This window comes from Mustela nivalis (assembly GCF_964662115.1).
Source record: "Mustela nivalis genome assembly, chromosome: 16".
NCBI lineage: Eukaryota > Metazoa > Chordata > Mammalia > Carnivora > Mustelidae > Mustela > Mustela nivalis.
The window spans coordinates 27,773,535-27,797,001 of record NC_139035.1 but is presented as its reverse complement, the minus strand read 5'-3'; the positions used below and the strand labels follow the sequence as shown (position 1 = coordinate 27,797,001).

The 23,467-nt window shown below is 37.0% G+C and overlaps 1 protein-coding gene across 4 annotated transcripts in view; it reads left to right on the top strand.

Moving 5' to 3' along the window:
• RABGAP1L (RAB GTPase activating protein 1 like) overlaps positions 1 to 23,467 on the top strand; it is a 765,821-nt gene that overhangs the window by 54,273 nt on the left and 688,081 nt on the right. The window lies entirely within an intron of this gene.

The following is a 23,467-nucleotide window of genomic DNA, read 5'->3' as shown; positions in this document are numbered from 1 at the left end:
CGACTTTGGGCAAGGTTCTTAGCATTTTGTTCCTTAGTTTACTCTATCTATAAAATGGAGATAATAATACACTTATTTGAGGGTAGAATTAAAAGAGTTTATGTAAAGTGCTAAGAATTGCCCCTGGTATAATTTGAGAATTATTATTATTGTTTTTTAAAAAGATTTTATTTATTTATTTGACAGAGATCACAAGTAGGCAGAGAGGCAAACAGAGAGACAGGAAGGGAAGCAGGCTCCCAGCTGGAGCAGAGAGCCCGATGAGAGGGTTGATCCCAGGACTCTGGGATCATGACCTGAGCCAAAGGCAGAGGCTTTAACCCACTGAGCCTCCCAGGTGCCCTGAGAATTATTTTTATTATAGGCTTCAATATTACAGTTCTCACTTTAGTTTTTTTTTTTTTCTTTCCTTGGGAATTATTATTTTTTAAAAGTTTATCTCTTTTGGATCTGATTTCCCATTTCTCTTACTCAGGATTTATATTTCTTAATTCTTTTATCCATCCTGGGATAAGTTTTAAGTTTTTAACATTTCTTTTTTTATATATTCTGCTGAAGTATCTAATCCAGATCTGTTGTGGTTTTGCCTTTGGAAATCATGTTATTTTGTCTCTACAGTTTTTCCTAATCTTCCTTCATAACTTTGTGCTCTAGTTTAATGTATATAATTCTCTCTTGAATGTCCTGAGAACATCAACTAGAAATTTTGTAAACACGTTTTCCTGTATCTTATAGTAAATCTATTTAAAAAGAAGTTTCCTTTTTTTATTCGGTCAAGTACCCATAATCTGTATTGAATCTTTTTGAATGTGAAGTTTTTTTCTTCTTCATTTTTATGGTGGAAGATCTCAGCTAGCCCAGAATTGGTCATAGTGTAAGATAGAATTTGAGATGTATTATTGTTATTTAAAGATCTTATTTGTGCATTTATTTGAGAGAGAGAGGGAGAGAGAGAGAAAAAAAAATTGGCGGGGGAGGAGCAGCAGGAGAGGGACAAACAGACTCTACAGTGAGCACGGAGCTTGGTGTAGTAGGGCTCAGTCCCAGGACACAGAGATCATGACCTGAGCTGAAATCAAGAGTTGGGTACTTAACCAACTGAGCCACCCAGGTATCCCGAGTTTGAGATGTATTATCAGAGATGGCTGTGGATCAAAGTAAATCTTTAAATAAGTTGAAGGTAGGTGATACTGGTAATGCCCCTGTAATAACTGAGCCAGGGTTCATAGTATTGAAGAAAAGAACAATAAATGATAATCACTAATATGTATTAAGCGTTTTTAAGTGCCAGACAGTATTCTAAGTGCTTTTACTTACATAACATTATTTAATTTTTCCCAACAACTCTTAGGTAGATTATTTTTTTGCTTTAAATTCAATGAAATTGAAGTTTAGAGAGATTTACTTACCTAAGGTCATTAAGTTTATAAATGGTGGAAGCAGGATTAAACCCAGTTGTGTCTGTACCTGATTCTAATGGTTGAGAGTTTGTCAGGCTTTAATGGCCCCCATTGTCAATATTTATTAGAGTTTGAACTCTAGTAGTAGGTTTAGTCCCAAACTCAGACAGTACCCCATCTCACCCATGGGAGGTAGTGGGAGATGTGTTTAGATCTCTCTTGGTGAAATAATCCTTCAGTGTTCCATTTAATGTATTCCTTCCCCCCTACACCCCCGCCTTTTTCTTTTTTTCAGAGAAGGGGGTGGGGCAGAGGGAGAGAGAGAATTCTAAGCAGACTCCATGCCCAGTGTGGTACCCTGATGTGGGCGCCATCTCACAACTCTGAGATCAAGAGTCAGATGTTTGACTACCTGAACCATCTAGGTGCCCATCCACTTAATGTACTTTTGAAAACCACGGAATTTGTTCACTTCTTAATTAGGGTTATTCACTCCTCTGATGCACATAAATAACCTTATCACTGCCATACTGCTTTATTACCTGTGTCTTAAGCATAACACAGTACTGCTGTCTTATTTTTAAAAAAATCTGTTGTGGTCTATATAGATATTCTTCGAGCTCTGGGCATGTGGTTGGCATCTTTTCTGGAGAGCAGAGAATCCCATTTCATTTGAATGCATTTTCATTGTTTGCCATAATGCCTGTCACTTAATAGTTGTTAGTTGAATGAATACTGTGTAAATTAAATTAGATAAGGAGATTCTGTAGTGTAAGTCCTTCAGGATGGGCATATTTAAAATGGCTGAATATATATATTCACAACCAACTTGGAACTTTTATCACAACCCCGAGTCTTATTATGACTAGTCCTTTATCCCTTTTCTATCCATGATATTTGGGATTCCTTTACCTGTCCTTCAGAACCGCTGTTCTAAAGTGTTGAGTATAGTTGGAGACTATAAAATGATTGAGTAGTTCTTGACAAATATATGCTACCTTTCTTTAATATTTACATGTTTGTGCTGTAATGATTAAAATATCTAAATCCATGGTACATGTGGTTTAGATCTTGTTTATAACACCTTTGTATATAAGACCTTTTAAGAGTTTCATAAAGTAATAAACACAGACCTGAAGTGACTTTTCAGATTGTGATATTACTTTTGTCTTTTAGAGTGGAAGAGACATAAAATAAACCCTCTATTCTATTCAAGGACTTGACTTGAGAGCAAATTTAGAATAGGTTTCACCTCTTTGAAATCTGGTATAATATTTTGATTTATTAAGATGATTGGTTTAGGTTACATGAAAATAAATTTTTACAAAATGAAAATATTTGTAGTAATCAGAAAAAAAATCTCATTTCTTTTTTGATCAGCAACAGGGTTCACAGTATTGTACTGGGAATTAATAGCATAAAAACATCTCAGGTACCTATTCTTTGTTTTTATTAAGAATTTGAGATTTTTAAAAAAAAGTGAGATTTTTGTGGCAAGTAAGAGTAAGAAGCAAGAGAAAATCAAACTAAAATAGGTACTTGAGATGTTTTTATATAAGCTCTTATGTAGGTGGTAGCTAAAAATCTGGTATTCCTAGAATGTGAAACACATACATCACATCTTACTCTTTCGCACATTAGTAGAATAAGCTGGCATAAATAAGTTTCTTTTCCTGATGGGAAAATTTATACTTTTTTGCACTTAGTCCATTAAGTTTTTATTTTTAGTTACTTGAATGTGAATTTAAAAATAAAACCCAAACATTTATCTGTACATGATCTAGATGGGTGGCCCTAAAAAAATTGTTTTTGACCATAAGCCCTATAGGCTAATATCATTTTACTAGAGCAGAATTAATCAGTTGGGGAAATTGTTGAAACTGTTTCCAGAGGTTATGCAAATTGTTTTGAAGGATTAAAATTTTGTATATCTAGAGTGTGGTTTTTTTTTTTTTTTAAATTTGAGAGCCAGAGAGAATGCACACACACATGAACAGGGAGGAGGAACAGAGGGAGAGGGAGAAGCAGACTCCCTGCTAAGCAGGGCGCCCCACATGGGGCTCAGTCCCAGGACCCTGAGATCATGAGCTGAGCTGATGGCAGATTAACTGACTGAGCCACCCAGGGGCCCATGTATATCTAGTTTATGCTACCTTAGCACTTACAAGATTTAAATTTTCTATGCCCTTAAAATTTTTTTGTTTACTTGACCTTTCTGAGGTTGAGGTACTGTTTTCTTCCTGCTGTATTTGCTTTCTGGTCAAATTGATCCTTAACATTTCTATTAGTATTCCTTCTAATTATGCTGTAATATTATTTGGTACATAAAATTTCAGCCACATTTTCTTGTCCCTGTTGATTATATTTTGCATTTATATGAATGACCTTTGTAGAATAAAGTACAGTGCCTTTTATCTTGTAAAAAGATGGACACTTTTTTTGGGTTGTCCCCCTTCTGTTCCAGTCATCCAGATCTGAGGTCAGTGTGGCCATCGCTTTGCATGCCGTTTTTCCTTACTCTGAAGGACGGTCTTACTTTGGGCACTCCTTCCTTCCTTCCTTCCTTCCTTCCTTCCTTCCTTTTTCTATCTTTCTTTTTTTTAAAGATTTTTTATTTATTTAACAGAGAGAGAGAAATAGTAAGTAGGCAGAGAGGCAGGCAGAGAGAGGGGGAAGCTGGCTCCCCTCTGAGCAGAGAGCCTGATGCGGGGCTCCATCCCAGGACCTTGAGATCATGACCTGAGCCGAAGGCAGAGGCTTAACCCACTGAGCCACCCAGGCATCCCTCATTTTTGTTTTAATCTGCTCTTGTCATTGTGGCATTTTATAGGAACTGTTCTTAGTTATGACATGTATTTTATTTTTTCATCATATGTTTATTTGCGTGCCATATAATGTGCTAGGTGCTAAAGGAAGTATAGGCTTTTTTTCCTTTTACTTTCTGTACTATTACTTTCTTCTGTTTTTGTCAGATTTTGAGCATATAAAATACAAATTTCAAGCATACAAAATCAAAGTGAGTGATATAAATATTCCTATGGCCTTTCAGCAGTTATCAAATGATGACCAATCTAGTTTCCTCTGTGCCCACCCAGATTTTATGAAGCAAATCTCAGCCTATTATTTAATTTGTGAATATTTCACTATGTATTGCCAAAAGACAAGGACTCTCTCATGACAGTACCACCATTTTCATGCTCTCAGAAATATCAACAATAATTTCTTAATATGGTTGACTTGTTATTGTTTTTGTTTTCCTTGCGTGAATGGGAAATTTCGTGAGGTCTCTAACATTTTAGTTTACTATCTTTTTTTAAAAGTTACCTCATTATATCCTAAACTTGTGTAAGTTCCACGTAATGTCAAGTGTATGCTGGTTATTTACCCAGGGAAAAAAACTGTCTGCTATTATCATCATCCTTTAGAGTCAAAGTTCTGATCAGGCTGTGGGGTCCTATATGGCCTCTTGAGTTTTAGGAACTTTGAATTTACTCAGTCTTGGATAGTCGTTTGTTCATTTATTCAGCAAATGTTTATCTGTCTGGTATATGCCAGGCATTCTTTTAGGTGCTTGGGTTATATCAGTGAATAAAACAATTATCCTTACTTTTGAAGAAACTACATCCTGCTGGAAGAAACAGACAATAAACAGTAAATATGACACAAAAGTAAATTAGATTTCTTGTTAGAAAATAAGTATTCTGGGAGAAAAGTGTTCTGTTTTGCAACAGCCAGAGCAAGTGTGCCAGGGTGGTTTGAGAGAAAGTGGATAGCAGGGAGATTGTTTTAGAATGGAATTGAGTCTACAAGGGGAGAATTGAAGGAGAGAAGTCACAAAGGTAAGGTAAGATGGGGTAGTGAGTAGGGACCTTTGTAGTACAGGCATATAATAGCTTTGAAGGTCACTTGGCTTTTATTCTGAGTAATATGGGGGAGCCATTGGACAGTTTTATCAGAGGACTGGCAAGAACTAAATTAAAAGGATCATTTTGGATGCTTTTGAAAATAGACCATAGGGGAGCAAGTAAAGAAGCAGAGAGTATTTTCAGAGACTTTTAGAATAATCTAGGTAAGGGATGATGATGAGTGGGATTGGGAGTTGGTAGTGGCAATGGAGGTAGTGAGATATGGTTGGTTTCTGGATGTAATTTGAAGATAGAGCCAAAGTAATTCCTGGTAGTGTAGAGTAAGCTGAGAGAGTGGAGAGAGTTAGTTAGTTTGAGAAAGGAGAAAAAGAGAACAAGAGGAATAGTGTGACTGATACAGTTGGCCAAAGTTAGAAGGATTGAATTGTCATTAATGAGATGAGAAAACCTGTAGGAAGGTAGTATGGAGCGAGGGGTAGGTTGGTAGGGAATGGTTGAAAGTGTGATTTCTGAATATGTGAGTTTGAAATGTCTCTTAGACATCCAGTTGGAGAAGACTGTAACTATGCTTGTCAAATAATACGTGTTCAGCATCAGCAACAACAGTGAATGCTTGTTAAAAAATTAACTGGATTCTGTATGAGTGGTATTAGAGCATGGAGTCTAATATTCCTAACTCTGCCCTCAGTATGCAGCAAGTCTATTGTGGCTTATGACCCAGGATTCAAAGACATGAGAAATACCAATACGGACATCAGCATGCAAATTCAGTAACATGAGAAACTCAAATATTGGATTTCTGGTAGCTTGTATTTTATCACACTTTTCCTATTTAAAACATCAGAAGGCATTTAAAAACATCCTTTAGTAGGTGGGATATTCAGTAGAAATAGTTGTGGGGTCATTGAATAATTAGCTCTTCTAATTAGATAAAGTACCTTTGGATTTTGTTGCCTTGTGAGAGTAAAGTAGAAAAATCTAGTACTAGAAAAATTTTTACTTTGAATTATTTTCCCAGTGAATGGTGACTTAATTTTTTCCCCTTTGCTTTTGTAGACATATGACATGTAAATTCATAGAAACTACTTATGAAATTTTAGGTATGTCATATTTTCTAAATATTAATATCTTCAGATTATTCTGTGCTTTTGTGTTTTTGTTTAGTTTCTACAACACAATTTAGAAGTCCTGTTTTTAGGGTTTTAAAACTTTTTTTTTCATATTGCTCAACTTTTCTCATAAGCATCGTGCTGAATAATTTTACTCAAAAGATTAGGGAGTAGTCTGAAGTATAGTATCTTTTCCTTGTTACAAATTCTACCAAAGCAGGGGCACCTGGGTGCCTCAATTGGTTAAGTGTCTGATTTTGGCTCCTGTCATGATCTCAGGGTCCTGGGATTAATACCCCACTCCCCCACACAGGGCTCCCCTCAGCAGGGGAGCTTGTCCTTTTCCCTCTCCCCTCCTCTGGCTCATGTGTGTGTGTGCTTGCTCTCTCAAATAAATAATTAAAAAAATTTTCTTCCAAATGAAAGAAAAATGCCGTTTCTTGAAACCTAGTTAATTTGAGGGATTTTCTTGCTCTCTCAAATAAATAAATTAAAAAAAATTTCTTCCAAATTAAAAAAAATGCCTTTCTTGAAACCTAGTTAATTTGAGGGATTTTCAAAAACTCTAATTCTTTTATGTGGCTCACTAATTCTGTAGAACCAGGCAGAGAGAAATGCATAACGCATATAAACATGTATACTATATGCCAAGAAGCTTTCGGGTCTTATGTATTTAAATTTCTTCTGATGGGTTAAAAGGTGTTAAGTCAGGCATATCTCACAAATATTCAGTAGTATAGTAAACACAGAGGGCCCTGTGTTTCAGAGACAGAAGTCAGAGCTTTGCCTGTATTCTTAAAAGGAAAAAAAAAAAAAATTTAAAAAAATCATTTGCCTTCTTTTTTTTTATTTGTTCTGGTGCAGTGACTCAGGTGCCCCTCACTGCTGATTTTGTGCAGATTGAATAGATGAAGAAGGTAGTTGTGAAGTCTCTTAGTCTTCTTAGGAACCATGTCTGGTTGCTAAGTTTATGAATTTTTTTTTTTAAAGATTTTATTTATTTATTTGACAGACAGAGATCACAAGTAGGCAGAGAAGCAGGCAGAGAGAGAGGAGGAAGCAGGTTCCCTGCTGAGCAGAGAGCCCAATGTGGGGCTCGATCCCAGGATCCTGGGATCATGACCTGAGCCGAAGGCAGAGGCTTTAACCCACTGAGCCACCCAGGTGCCCCAGTTTGTGAAGTTTTAAGATTCTACCTTGAGTCTCTCTCTGCTAGACCCAGCAAATTGGGAATTACCATTTCCTCTGTTTGACTAAGTGCCAGTTATGTGGAGATACACAGTAAACATTAATTCACTAGTTTTCCCTCTTAATTCTGCTTGGTGTTGTATTTTGGTATACTTTCATAGAGTGTATTATGTGAGAGCAGAAGAGACAGTGGATTAGACTCAAAATGTTTGTAATAGTGTAATATGCTAGTAAATAGATTTCTCAACTGAAGATTTCTGTGTTCTCCTTCTGGCTCTGTAACTTGTTAGAGAAATTGTTTTTCTCTGTGCCATAGCTTTGAAGATAAATGATATATAGAAGCTTTAGAGCTTAGAGATCTTGGAGATCAACTAGCCTAATCCCTTATTTTTCAGATAAAGAAACCCGTGTGTTCATAGAGCTGAGACACCATTCCCATGGACATAGTGGCCAGAAAGAAGTGTGGTGTGTGCTTTATGCAGCATTATACAACATGCCAAATGTTAGATGGTGGCCCACAGATCACAAAACTTTGGTTTTATTGTACCAGAGGAGCTAGAACTATGAAGTGGATACCTTAGTTGATGGTCTCTTCTGTCACGTGATGGATTTCTTTTCCCCCTTGATCATATGCCTGTACCTGCTGGGCACAAAACTGATTATTAGTCTTAAGCCAAGTTTATTGAACTCTGAATTGTATAGCCATCAGACATTAGTTTTACAGGCAGTAAGTGACAATAATATAATGTATATAATTTTATCAACTTAACTCTTGAATAGATTGCATAAATAATTATGGCAGAAAAACCAAGAGAAAAATCTAGAGTTAAAGTCAATCCTGATTAAAAAAATTTGAGAGTATTTTCAAAATATTTTTCATCTATGTCATTGCCTAGGAGATAATGCTGAGTAGGGTTTTCTAAACTACAGTATAACGCATGGGTCAAAGTTTTACAAATTGAGTATATCTAGAATTGAATATTAGTTTTAGAAGATTAGTCTGTTGAAGTACATTTTAATTCAGTGGAATATAAAAATTACAAAAATCACTGGATTTTTTAGGCAGTAGTTAAAAGCCATATCAGTATCTCCTTGAGAGATAGTTAGTTGCAGTGTTAGCTATTTCTGATTTTTATTTAATTTAAAGATAGCATAATAATACTGAAGACATTTAAAGTTTGTTTGTTTGTTTGTTTATTTATTTTTAACTAATCTTTACACCCAGTGTGGGGCTTGAACTCACAACCCTGAGACTGAGTCCTGTGCTATTCTGACTAAGCCAGCCAGGTGCCCCTGCTGAAGACATTAAATAGGTCACTGAATTACTCAGCCGTTGTCGTGGTAGTGCTATATAACAATGCCAAAATGTTAGATGGCTTACAACAACGAAAAATTAGGTTTTTAACTCATGATTCTGTGGGTCTGTGAGGGAGACTCTACCTCCTTCTGTGGATTGGATTCAAATCTTTGTCATGAGTTCCATTTTGGGTCTCTTGACTTCCTGGGCCACCATCTTTTTAGGATAGATGGAAGGAGCTCAAGAGACCAAGCCAAATAACTTAAGACATTTAAAGTCTTTGACCAAGTTTTGTTTATTGGTATTCCATTGACCAAAGCAAATTACATGTCGAAGCCCCCAATTTTTTAGGCTGGGAAATACTTTGCTCCACTGACTGTAGTGAGAGGTATTAAAAAATCACATGATAAGGGCTCTAAATGTACAAATCTGTAATAGGGAGGGAGTAGAAAATTGGTAACAATAATCTGATTTCAAACAGTCACTTATAAATCTTACTATCCTAATACAGGTTTTTGTTTGTTTATGGCAAGTGTTACTCAGCGGAAAAGTACTATTCAGTCATTGTGAGGCAAGCAATATTTACATACCTGTTCCTTTTCCATTATGTCATTTCAGCTAATCAGTTTTTTGAGTATTTTTATTTTTAATTAAGGTACAGTTGGCATATAATATAGGTGTACAACATAGTGATTCAATAATTATATGCACTGTGAAATGCTCACTGCAGGAAGTGTAGTTACCATGTTTTTCCATTCAGACTTATTATGATATTATTGACCATATTCCCTGTGCTGTACTTTTCATCCCCATGACTTATTTAATTAAATTAATTAATTAGTTAATTAATTTTTAAAGATTTTATTTATTTGGGGGAGAATCTTGAGCAGACTCCATGCTGAGCACAGAGTCTGTTGTAGGGCTTGATCCCACAACTCTGGGTCATGACCTGAGCTGAAACCAAGGGTCAGATGCTAAATTGAGTGAGCCACCCAGGTGCCCCATGACTTACGTATAACTGGAAATTTGTACCTCTTAAGCCCTCTTCACCTTTCCACAGTACCTGCGTCAATATCCATTTCCACCAATAGTGCATGAACGTTTTCTTTTCTCTACATCCTTGCCAGCACTTGTTACTTCTTGTCTTTTTGATACTAGCCCTTCTGACTGGTGTGAGGTGGTATCTCATTGTGGTTTTGACTTACCTTTCCCTGATGATTAGTGATGTTGATCATCTTTTCATGTGTCTATTGGCCATCTCTATGTCTTATTTGGAAAAATGTTCTTTCAGGTATTCACCCATTTTTTATTGGATTAGTTTTTGTTTGTTTTAGTGTTGAATTATATGGGTTTTGTTATTATATTTTGGATATTAACTCCATATTGGATATGTCATTTCCAAATACCCTGTTTCATTCAGTATGTTGCCTTTTTTCTTTTCTTTCTTTCTCTTTTCTTTCATTTCTTTATTTGGCTTTTCATTTTGTTGATGGTCTCCTTTGTGCAAAAGCTTTTTATTTTTATTTATTTATTTATTTTTAAAGATTTAATTAATTTATTTGACAGAGAGAAATCACAAGTAGGCAGAGAGAGAGAGGAGGAAGCAGACTCCCTGATGAGCAGAGAGTCTGATGTGGGACTCAATCCCAGGACCCTGAGATCATGACCTGAGCCGAAGGCAGCGGCTTAACCCACTGAGCCACCCAGGCGCCCTGTGCAAAAGCTTTTTAGTTTGATTTAATCCCAAATGTTTATTTTTGTTCTCGTTTTCCTTGCCTGAGAAGACGTATCCAGAAAACTATTGCTAAGGTTGATGTACAAGATGTACTATTGCCTATGTTTTCTTTTAGGAGTTTTATGATTTCAGGTTTCACATTTAAGTCTTTAAGCATTTTGAGTTAACTTTTCTGTTTGGTGTAAGAAAGTGGTCCACTTTCATTCTTTTGTATGTGGCTATCCAGTTTTCCCAACACTACTTACTGAAAGGGATGATCTTTTCACTATTGTATATTCTTGCCTCCTTTGTTGTCTATTAATTGACCATATAATCATGGATTTTTTTTCCTGGGCTCTCAGTTCTATTCTGTTGATTTGTGTGTGTGTTTCTTTTTTATTACCGTACTTATTTTTAAGATTTTATATATATATTTGAGAGAGCGAGAGCATGAACAGTGTGAGGAGCAGAAGGAGAAGCAGACTCCCTGTGAGCAGGGAGCCGATGTGGGGCTCGGTCTTCAGATTCTGGGATCATGACCTGAGCTGAAGGCACTTAGCCAACTGAGCTACCCATACTTCGTTGGTTAAGCTTAACTTTTTTTTCTTTTTTTCATCATATCCAGTATACTGCTTATCTGGGAAATTGTCAACTTTTTAGATACTGTCTTCGTCCTTCACCTACATATTTGTTCTCATCTACTATATGAAACCTATTGAAATATATCTTATGGGGTGTCCAGGTGGCTTAGTTGGAAGAACACGTGACTCTTGATCTTAGGGTTGTGAGTTTGAGTCCCACATTGGGTGTAGAGATTACTTAAAATCTTCTAAGATTTTATTTATTTATTTGTCAGAGAGAGTGAGCACAGGCAGACAGAGAGGCAGGCAGAGGCAGAGGGAGAAGCAGGCTCCCTGCTGAGCAAGGAGCCTGACTTTAAAAAATAAGTGTGTGTGTGTGTGTGTTTATCTTTTATGTCTTTTTGGTAGCTTATAATTATAGTAGGACTTAAGAGGTTTCATGTGACAGAAACTCAGTTTAAACTAGCTTATGCAAAAAGAATTTATTGGAAAGTATATTTCATAGAATTAAAGGAACAGTGGATTTATCAAGACTGAGGATTTATCAAGAACAGTTGGAGCTGCACTTCAGGATTCCCTCAAACAAAATGATAGGGACTCGACTAAGACTCTCTTGCTTGTGTGTATTTAGGACTTTCTTTCACTGCATATTGGCATTCTTCATATGGGAAAAAATATGGCCACCAACAATTCCTAGTTTACATCTTAAAAGTTTCTGCTGTAAGAGAAACAAGTGTCATGATGGAGTCTCTGGTCATCAGTCCAAAAATCTTAGGAATTGGGTTAATTGGTCTAATTAGTTTGTATTCAGTGTCCATCTTTGGATCTGTTTGGCCATGGTTTGAGGTTTGAACAGAAGGAGGGCTTATTGTCTGAAAAGAGTGTTTTGAGATTATTGCTAGACAAATAAAAATAGGTATCCACTAAAGTAATGTGAACTACTAAGGCCCTTTTGTTACCTTTTCGGGGGCAAGGACATACTTGTATATATGTATTCATTTTAGTATGGCTCTTGCCTGAGAACTGGAATAGTTGAGGAACTGTTTAGTAAATAGAGGCTATGGTAATTGTTTGTTTGTTTTTCCCAAGACTTGCTTGGTTTTTTCAAAGCTCAGAATTATAGTTGGTAAGTGTTCTAATTCTAAATTATTCGCATTCATTTTCTTAACTATAAATTAAGAATTTTCCTGTTTCTACTATTGTGATGGGTCTTCTATATACTCATTTGAATTCTCATGCCTAATAGTCCTTGCAGCCTATCTTGTCCAGTTTTGAGTCACACTCATATTTTCGCCGTTCTATTTTAGTTCAAGAGCCACTTGAAAATGAATAGGTGCAAACACATAATCTAAAAGCAAGAAGCTGGCTAACCACATTTGGCACAAAAAGAAATTGGACCATGTGCACCACGATTTTATACTTTTGAATGTGTTCAGTTATTTTGGGAAGAAGATAGTTTCCAGTTAGACTTTGCTAAATGTTGTTATACTGTTTCTAGTATATGTGAAAATTGTAGTTTTAGGCATCCAAGTGAGGTGTTAATTCAAGATACATTGCTCATTTGTCAAAAATGATGTGGCATTAAAGTAAGAATTAAAAGCCATTTCGCTTGGTAGAATTGGCAGAATTGCTGTAAGCGTGGGGGATATGTGTGTTTCAGTGGTTCAATTCAGTCAAAAATATTTATAGAGCCCCTTTGGGCCCAGAGAAGGGGAAAATATTTCCTGTAGGACTGATAAGTTTTCTGCCCCTTATTCTCTTCTACATTTAAAATGCCTAAAGTATATGAATATATATATGCCTACACTGTAGTTCCCAGGTTTGTTTGTTTGCTTGTTTGTTTTGTGCCTGAAGAGACATTAAATTTTTTGGTCAGATTTTACATTCCAATTTTTGGATTATGATAAGGGTAACCTTTTAACTAAATGCCTTTAGAAAAAAAAAAAAAGATTTCATTTATTTATTTATTTGGGAGAGAAAGAGAGCAAGAGAGAGATATCACAAGCAGCAGGGAGGGATAGAGGGAGAAGCAGACTCCCTGATGAGCAGGGAGCCAGATGTGAGACTCTATCCTAGGACTCTGGGAACTTGACCTGAACTGAAGACAGGCGCTAAACCAACTGAGCCACCCAGGTGCCTATCTAAATGCTTTCACACACTGAGTTGAAATGGATGTGTTTGTCTTGAGGTCATAGCACTGTGAGCTGCGTATTATTTAAAAGACTCCTGTGGAGGTGCCTGGGTGGCTTAGCTGATCAGTTAAGCATCTGCCTTTGGCTCAGGTCTTAGCCCAGGGTCTTGGGATAGAGGCTGAGTTGGGCTCCCTGCTCAGTGGGGAGTCTGCTTCTCCTTCACTTTCTGCCCCTCCTCCTGCTTGTGCTCACATGTGCGCTTTTTCTCTCTTCTCAAATAAATAAAATCTTAAAAAAAAAAGACTCCTATAAATTTTCCAACTGCTATTTCTTTTGATCAGAAATAATGGTAGATTGCCATACATAAAGAGCAAGTAGTTATTTTGCTTAGCATATTGCTGTGGAGTGGTAGACTCAGTCAGTTGTATTTTGAACTGACTTGTCAAAATGGAACTCTTCAACACATCACATGGAATGAGCATCTTAAGATTCAGTGACTTTAGAATTCATTCAGTCCAATATCTTATCTTATCTAATATCTCATCTATTTGATGCAAGAGTCCATTCTACTACATCCAAAATAATTGGCTTATTTATTAAACATGTATCTGTTTAATCTGTGGGCACTATGTTAGGGATATGTTGGTGAGTAAAATAAAAAGAGACATGCTCCCCTGCCCTTGTGCACATAGTTAATCTTGTAGTTGAGTGCTCAGTTGGTCATTCAGCTTCAGCAAGTTGGGAAGAATTGATAATGTTAACAATATTGAGTTTTTCTAATCCATGAACATTGAGTATCTCCATTTACTTAGATCTTTTAAAATTTCTTTTATCTGTGTTTTGTAGGTTTCTTACTGATCTGTTTCTTTATTTTAGAGTAGACATAGAGAGTGTGTGGTTGTGTGTGTGGGGGTATGGGCAGAAGGGATTTCAAGCAGACTCTGCACTAAGTGGGGAGCCCACCTTGGGCCTCGATCTCATGACCCTGAGATGACATGAGCTGAAATCATGATTCAGATTCTTAACCAGCTAAATCACCCAGGCTCCCCTAGGAGGGGTTTTTTGGGTAGATTCTTTGGGATTTTTCTACATAGATGATGATGTAATCTATGAATAAAGACTGTTTTATTCTTCCTCTTAAATTTGTATGCTTTTATTTATTATTTCTTTTTTTTTAAATTGAATTAGCCAACATATCTCTTGCCTGTGTCTAGCAAGAAGTTGCTGTGGCCAAGGTCAAAGGGGTTGTTACCTGTATTTTCTTCTAGGATTTTATTGGATTCCTGTCTCACATATAGATCTTTCATCCATTTTGAGTTTATCTTTGTATGGTATAAGAAAATGGTTCAATTTAATTTTTCTACTTGTGGCTGTCCAGTTTTCCAAACATCATTTGCTAAAGAGACTGTCCTTTTTTCATTGGATATTCTTTCCTACTTTTTTGAGGATTAATTGACCATAGAGTTGAGGGTCCATTTATGGGTTCTCTATTCTGTTTCTTGATCTGTTTGTCCTTTTTTGTGCCAGTACCAAAATGTCTTGATGATTACAGCTTTGTAATAGAGCTTGTGATGCCATCAGCTTTGGTTTTCTTTTTCAACATTTTCATTTTTCAACATTTCTCCGGCTATTTGGGGCCTTTTCTGGTTCCGTACAAATTTTAGGATTGTTCCATCTCTGTGAAAAATGTTGATGTTATTTTGATAGGGATTGCACTAATGTGTAGATTGCTCTGGTTAGCATAGACATTTTAACAATATTTATTCTACCAGTTGATGAGCATGGAATGTTTTTCCATTTCTTTGTGTCTTCCTCAATTTCTTTCATAGGTATTCCGTTGTTTCTGGAGTATTCATTGTTTATCTCTTTGGTTAGGTTTATTCCTATGTATGGTTTTTGGTGCAATCATAAATGGGATCAATTGCTTAATTTCTCTTTCTTCTGTTTCATTATTAGTGTATAGAAATGCAACTGATTGGGCACCTGGGTGGTTCAGTGTGTTAAGCCTCTGGCTTTGGCTCAGATCATGATCTCAGGGTCCTGGGATCGAGTCCAGCATTGGGCTCTCAGCTCAGCAGGGAGGCTGCTTCCCTCCCTCTCTCTGCCTGCCTCTCTGCCTACTTGTGATCTCTCTCCCTCTCTCTGTCAAATAAATAAGTAAAATATTAAAAAAAAAAAAAGAAATGCAACTGATTTCATATCCTGCCATATTGCTGAATTCCTGTATGAATTCTAGCAGTTTTGGAGTGGGATCTTTTGGGTTTTTCCACATAAAGTATCATGTCATCTGTGAAGACTCAGAGTTTGACTCTGCCAGTTTAGATGCCTTTTATTTCTTTCTGTTGTCTGATTGCTGAGGCTAGGACTTCTTGTACTATGTTGAACAACAGTGGTGAGAGTGGGCATCCCTGTTGTGTTCCTGACCTTATCTCTTTGCTTAGGTTTATTCCTATGTATGGTTTTTGTTGCAAGCTCTGTTTCTTACCACTGAGGATGATATTTGCTGAGGGGTTTTTGTAAATGGATTTTATGATATAGAGGTATGTTCCTTCTATCCCTACACTGAAGAGTTTTTTCTCAAGAAAGGATGTAGTATTTCGTCTAATGCATTCTCTGAATTAATTAAGAGAATCATATGGTTCTTGTCCTTTTATCAGTGTGATGTATCATGTTGATTGATTGGCCGATATTGAACCACCCTTGCAGTCCAGGAATAAATCCCGGTTGGTTGTGAATAATCCTTTTTTAAAAGTCCTATTGGATCCTATTGGCTAGTATCTTGGTGAGAATTTTTGCATCCATGTTCATCAAGCTATTGGTCTGTAATTCTCCTTTTTGGTGGGGTCTTTGGGGATTAAGGTAATGCTGGTCTCATAGAATGAGTTTATAGAAGTTTTTCTTCCATTTCATTTTTTAAAAGGTTTTATTTATTTATTTGAGAGAGAGAGCACATGTGAGAGCATGAGCAGGGTGAGGGGCAGAGGGAGAAGTAGACTCCCCACTGAACAGGGAGCCTCATGCAGGGCTCCATCTGGGAACTCCAGGATCATGACCTGAGCCAAAGGCAGATGCTTAACTGACTGAGCCACCCAGGCACCCCCATTTCAATTTTTTGAAACAGCTTCAGAAGACTAGATAGGTATTAGTTCTCCTTCAAATGTTTGGTGGAATTCCCCTGGGAAGCCATGTGGCCCTGGACTATTTTGGGAGGTTTTTGATTACTGTTTCAGTTTCCTTGTTGGTTATGGATCTGTTCAGGTTTTTTGTTTCTACCTGTTTAAGTTTTGGTAGTTTATAAGTTTCTAGGAATGCATCCATTTCTTCCAGATTGCCTTATTTGTTGACATATGGTTGCTCATAGTATGTTTTTAAAATTATTTTTATTACCTTGGTGGTGTTCATGATGTCTCCTCATTATTCATGATGTTATTAATTTGGGTCCTTTCTCTTTTGGATAATTCTGTCTAGGGGTTTATCGATCTTATTATTTCTTTCAAGGAACCAGCTTCTAGTTTCATTGATCTGTTTTACTATTCTTTTGGTTTCTGTTTCATTGATTTCTGCTCTAATCTTTATTATTTCTCTTCTCCTTGATTTAGGCTTTATTTGCTGTTCTTTCTTCAGCTCCTTTAGGTGTAAGATTAGCTTGTATATTTGAGACTTTTCTAGTTTTTTGAGAAAGGCTTGTATTTCTATATACTTCCCTCTTAGGACTGCCTTTGCTGCATTCCAAAGGTTTTGAACATATGTGTTTTCATTTTCATTCGTTTCCATGAATTAAAAAAATAAAATTCTTTAATTTCCTGGCTGACCCATTCATTCTTTAGTAGGATGCTTTTTAGCCTCCGAGTATTTGAGTTCCTTCCAAATTTCCTCTTGTGATTGAGTTCTAGTTACAAAGCATTGTGTTCTGAAAACATGCAGAGAATCATCCCAGTCTTTTGGTACTGATTGAAACCTGATTTGTGACCCAGTATGTGGTCTGTTCTGGAGAATGTTCCATGTGCATTTGAGAAGAAAGTGTATTCTGTTGCTTTGGGATGGAATGACCTATATATATACGTGAAATCCATCTAGTCCACTGTGTCATTCAAAGCCATTGTTTCCTTGTTGATCTTATGCTTATGTGATCTGTCCATTGCTGTGAGTGGGGTGTTAAAGTCCCCTATTTATATTGTATTATTATCAGTATGTTTCTTTAATTTTGTTATTAATTGGTTTATATATAATTGGCTGCTCCCAAGTTAGCAGCATAAATACTTATAATTGTTAGATCTTAATGTTGGATAGAATCTTTAAGAATGATACAGTACTCTTCTTTATCCCTTACTACAGTTTTTGGTTTAAAATATAATTTGTCTGATATAGGGATTGCTATGCCAGGTTTGTTTGTTTGTTTGTTTTTAAAGGACTTTATTTATTTGACAGAGAGAGAGAGAGAGATCACAAGTAGGCAGAGAAGCAGACAGAAAGGGAGGGTGAAGCAGGCTCCCTGCTGAGTAGAGAGCCCAATGTGGGACTCGACCCCAGGAACCTGAGATCATGACCAGAACGGAAGGCAAAGGCTTAACCCACTGAGCCACCCAGGCGCGCACCCGCCCTTCACCCCCCTCACAGCTTTATTTTGATTCTCATTAGTGTGTTAAGTGGTTCTCCATCTCCTCGCTTTCAATCTGGACTTGCCTTTGGGTCTAAACTGAGTTTCTTGTAGATAGCACATGGATGGGTCCTGCTTTTTTAATCCAATCTTATACCCCATGTCTTTTGATTGTAATGAAAGATATAAAGTAATGAAAGATATAAATTTAGTGCTATTGTATTACCTGCAAAGTCCCTATTTCTGTAGATTGTCTCTGTTTCTTTCTGGTCTCTGTTACTTTTGGGCTCTGTCTTCACTTATAGGATTCCCTTTAATATTTCTTGCAGGGCTGGCTTAGTGATCACAAATTCTTTCAGTTTCTGTTTGTCCTAGAAGCTCTTTATCTCTTCTTCCATTCTTAATGACAGGCTAGGTGGATAAAATATTCTTGGCTGTACAATTTTTCTCATTTAGAACCCTGAATATATCATGCCAGGCCTTTCTGGCCTGCCAGGTCTCTGTGGATATGTCTACTGCCATTCTAATATTCCTACCCTTGTAGATTTAAGAACCCCTTTTCTTGACCTGCTTTCAGGATTTTCTCTTTATCTCTGAAATTTGCAAGCTTCACAATTACATGTTGGGGTGTTTATCTATTTTTTGTTGAATTTGAGGGGGTTCTTTGTACCTCTGGGACTTGAATGCCTGATTGCTTTCCCAAATTAGGGAAGTTCTCAGCTATGATTTGCTCAAATATAACTTCTGTCCCTCTTTCTTCTTCCTCTGGGACACCAGTAATTTTAACATTGCTTGGCTTTATGGTAATGCTGCTTTCTCAAAGCTTCCTTCTCCTCATGCGTCCATTAGTTGTTTTTCTCTTTTCCTCAGCTTCCTTCCTTTTCATCATTTTGTCTTCTGTGTCACTGAGTCTCTTCTGCCTCTATCCTAGCTGTTAGAGCATTCATTTTAGACTGCATCTCAGTTAAATAATTTTAAATTTTGGCCTGATCAGATTTTATTTCTGTACTAAGAGATTCTCTACTGTCTTTTATGCTTTTTTTCAAGCCCAGCTAGTGGCTTTATAACTGTTATTCTTAATTTAGTTTCTGATATTTTACTTATATCCATATTGATTAGATGTGTGGTAGAGACTATTACCTCTGGTTCTTCTTTTGCTGTGAATTTCTCCTTCTAGTCATTTCGTCTAGAGAAGAATAGATGAACGAGAGAAGAAAATCATAAATATCAACCATGACCCTGGTGAAATACACACTAGACAAATCCGAAGTTTTCAGAAACCAAAAAAGAAAGGGAAAAAAGAATATAATCTCACAGGTGGATAGAACAGTGTGATCATTTGATCCTGGGTGTATTTTGGTCTGTTTGTTAGAAGACACTAAATCCCAAATTGTAAAGAAAGAAGAATATATATATGTATATATATATATGCATATATATGCCTAAATAAAGTTGAATACAGTGAAAGGAGACCAGAAGTGAAAAATATATCTATAAAATGTAAATGTGAAAATGAAAATTAAAGACTTAAAAACAATTGATAAAATGAGAAACCATTTGAAAAGGAAAAAAAAGTGAAAAAAATTAAGATGAAAGACTAAGGACTCAGGAGAAAAAACCCTCATATCCAATTGATTTTTTTCCCTAGTACAGGAGTTTTTCAGTTCTGAGTGATTCATAAACTTCCTATTCAACTTATGTTCATGCTGGGGGAGGGGCTTATTTTATTGATTCTCAGGTATCTTTGACAGGGTGGAGTTGCAGTACTCTTTGTGGGGAAGGGGGACTGACTCAGTGTAAGCTGCTTTGGGTTGCTGCATGTGGCTTTTGTTCCCTGAAGGTTTTTCTTGCTGCTCCAGAGGATGAAAAAAAAATTTAAATGGCGGCATCTGGATCTCCAGCCTTGGAGCTGAATGACTGGGGCTCCTGCTCTTCAGTGTATCCTCAGAGAAATGCAGTCAGTCTCTTTTGTGTGTGCCAAACTCTGCAAACTCCTTCAGTGCATATCTGTACCAGTCCTGGCGGGGGGGTGGTTGTCTCACAGTGTCCCCTCTTTGGGGAGTGGTTGCCTGATTGTGTGCCCTGGCTGCTCTCGCTGGGGGAAGGAGCAGGGTCTCCCAGTGATTGTGGTTTGACTTGGAGAGCGATCATGCGGGGGTTCCTAGTTTATGGCAACGCCTAGCTGAGAGGCCTCTCTGGGGCTTAATAATTGTAGGTGGCGTCCCCTGCTGGAGAAATCTGCTAGACTCAGGTGCCCTGTTCTTTTTGTGATCCTGGGACTCCTGAGACCACACTGTCCCAGTTAGAATTCTGCCCCTGCTTCACCACCTGAGCACCTTCCAGGCAGGGATGTCCCTCACAGGAGCAGACTTCTAAAAGTTCCATGTTTTTTTTTTTTTTTTAGATTTTATTTATTTATTTGTCAGAGAGGGGGAGAGAGAGAGAGAGCGAGCGAGCACAGGCAGACAGAGTGGCAGGCAGAGGCAGAGGGAGAAGCAGACTCCCCGCCAAGCAAGGAGCCTGATGTGGGACTCGATCCCAGGACACTGGGATCATGACCTGAGCCGAAGGCAGCCGCTTAACCAACTGAGCCACCCAGGCATCCCTAAAAGTTCCAGTTTTTGCTCTCTGCTGCTGTTACACTTTCCGGTAGCTGGCTTATGTAGGCTTCCCTCCCCGCCAAGTTTATCGCCAGATAAATCCCCTTAGATTCCTGTCTCTGTACCTCCTCCTTTTTTTTTTTTTTTTTAAAAGATGTTTAAGTTAGAATGAGCACAAGTAGGGGGAGGGGCAGAGGGAGAAGCAGGCTCTCTGCTGAGCAGGGAGCCTGATCTGGGGCTCCATCCTAGGGTACTGGGATCATGACCTGAGCCAAAGGCAGAGGCTTAACTGACTGAGCCACCCAGGCACTGCTCCACACCCCTTACCTTGCAGACTGATTGCTTTTCTTTTTCTTTCTTTCTTTCTTTCTTTCTTTCTTTCTTTCTTTCTTTCTTTCTTTCTTTCTTCTTTTTTTTTTTTTTAAAGATTTTATTTAGTCATTTGACAGAGAAAGAGCAAGCACATGTAGTGGTAGTGGGATAGGGAGAAGCAGACTTCCCACCAATCAGGGAGTCTGATGCCGGGTTCTGTCCCAGGACCCTGGGATCATGACCTGAGCTGAAGGCAGACGTCCAACTCACTGAGCCACCCAGGTGCTATGTAGTTGCATTTTTATTTGTAGAATTGCAGGAATTCTTTTCTTTGATCTCAGGTTGAATTCATAGGAGTTCAGAATGATTTGATAGATAAATAGCTGAATTCAAGGGACCAGATGAAACACAGGTCCCCTATTTCACCATCTTTTCTCTCCTCTCCCTTATTTCTTATGACTTTGAATCAGAGTGGTGAGTAAAGGCATCCTTGTGTTGTTCTGAGTCTTAAGGGGAATGTGTCCAGTCTTATAATTAAGTATAGGTTTTTTGTAGATACTTGGGTTTTTTTGTTGTTGTTTGTTTAAATGTAGGCTCCACGCTAGCCCAGTGTGGGACTTGAACTCATGACTCTGAGATTGATACCTAAGCTGAGTTCAAGAGTGGGATGCTTAACTGACTGAACCACCCAGGTACCCCTTTTGTAGATACTGTTAAGTTGAGGAAGTTCCATTAATTGCTAGTTTGCTGAGAGTTTTTATTTTTATTTTATGACTAAGTGCTGAATTTTGTCAAGTGCGCTTTCTGTGTCAGTGACACGATTAGGATTTTTCTGTAGCTTATTGATAATGATTTATTGCATTTATTGCATTGATTAATTTTTGAATGTTGTTAGTCTTGTAGACCTCAAGTATAATCCTTTTTTATGTTGTTGAATAAAATTTTATAATATTTTGTCTTTATTCTTGTAATCTAGTTTTGGTCTTAAGGTAATGCTGACCTCATAGAATGAATTGCAAAGTGTTTCCTCTTTTATTTTCTGGAAGTGATTGTAGAGAGTTGATATTATTCTTTAAATGTTCGGAGAATTCACTGGTGAAGCCATCTGTGTGTGATGCTTTCTTTTTTGGAAGGTTATTAATTATTGTTAAGTTTTTTGAAAATTATAGGGCTATTCAGGATATCTGATTTTCCTAGTGTGAAATTTGGTACTTTTTTTGGGCAATTTTTAAATTTTGTATCCTCCAAGGAATTTGGTCCAGATTATCTAAGTCACCAAATCTATGGGCCTAGAATTGTTGCAGTATTCCTCTATTACCCTTTCAATGTCCAGAGGATTGGTAGTTATGACCCATCTTTCATTTTTTTATATTAGTAATTTGTGTCTTCTCTTTTCTTGTTTAGCTTGGCTAGAAGTTTATCAGTTTTATTGATCTTTTGGTGTTTGTTTTTTGATTTATCTGTATTTTCCCGTTTCAATTTCATTGATTTGTTACATTTTTTATTATTTCTCATCATTTGTTCTTCTTTTTCTGGTTTCCTAAGGTTCCTAATGAAGCCTACAAATATTTTAGGTATTTTTTCTTTTCTAGTATACGCATTCAGTTCAACAAGTTTCTAAGTACTGCTTTTCACTGCATCCCACAATTTTTGGCAAGTTGTATTTTCATTTAGTTCAAAATATTTTTAAATTTCTCTTGGGTCATCTTCTTTGATTAATGTTCATTTAGAAGTGTATTGTTTAATTTCCAAAACATGGGAATTCTCCAGCTCTCCTTCTGTTACTGATTTCTAGTTTAATTTACATTGTGGTTGAGAACATATTTATATGATTTTTATTTTTTCACACTTGTCAAGTTATGTTTTATGGCCCAGAATATGGTTTGGTGAATGTTCCTTGTGAGCTTAAGAAGAAAATGTATTCTCCTGTTGTTAGATGGAATGTTCTATAAATGTCAGTTGGATGATATTGGCTGGTGGTGCTATGCAGGTATTTATATCCTCACAAATATTCTGCCTGCTTGATCTATCACAGGTCAAGATCTCTTTCACAGAGGGATGTTGAAGTCTCCAACCATAATATGGCATTGTCTGTTTCTCCTTTTAAAAAAACCAACATATATATTTTTAAAGTAATCCCTTTAAAAAAATTTATTATTATTATTTTTTTACTTTCAAGTAATCTCTACAGCCAACATTAGGCTTGGACTCACAACCCCAAGATGAGGAGTCACATGCTGTACCAGCTGAACCAGCCAGGCGCCCTTCTCCTTTCATTTTTATAAGTTTTTGCCTTATAGATATTGACACTGTTAAGTGGTTACTTGTTTGGGATTGTTATATCCTCTTGGAGAATTGATCCCTTTATCAATATACAAAGCTCCTCTTTCTCTGCAGTAATCTTCCTAGTTCTGAAGTCTGCTTTTTTAAAAATCAGTATAGCTGTTTCAACTTTCTCTTTTTTTTTGAATGTTAGAAATTTGTTATTATTAAGCTCAATTTAATATACACAACATTTCAAGTTACCCTTCTTTAACCACTCTCCCATCCTACACCCAAATTCCTCACTTAGCTTCTAGCAGTTTGTCAAAATTACCATTTAAGTGTTCCTACCAGTTTATGGCTCCAGCAGCTTCTGCTTCAGGTAAAGAGATCTGACTTGCTATCTCTC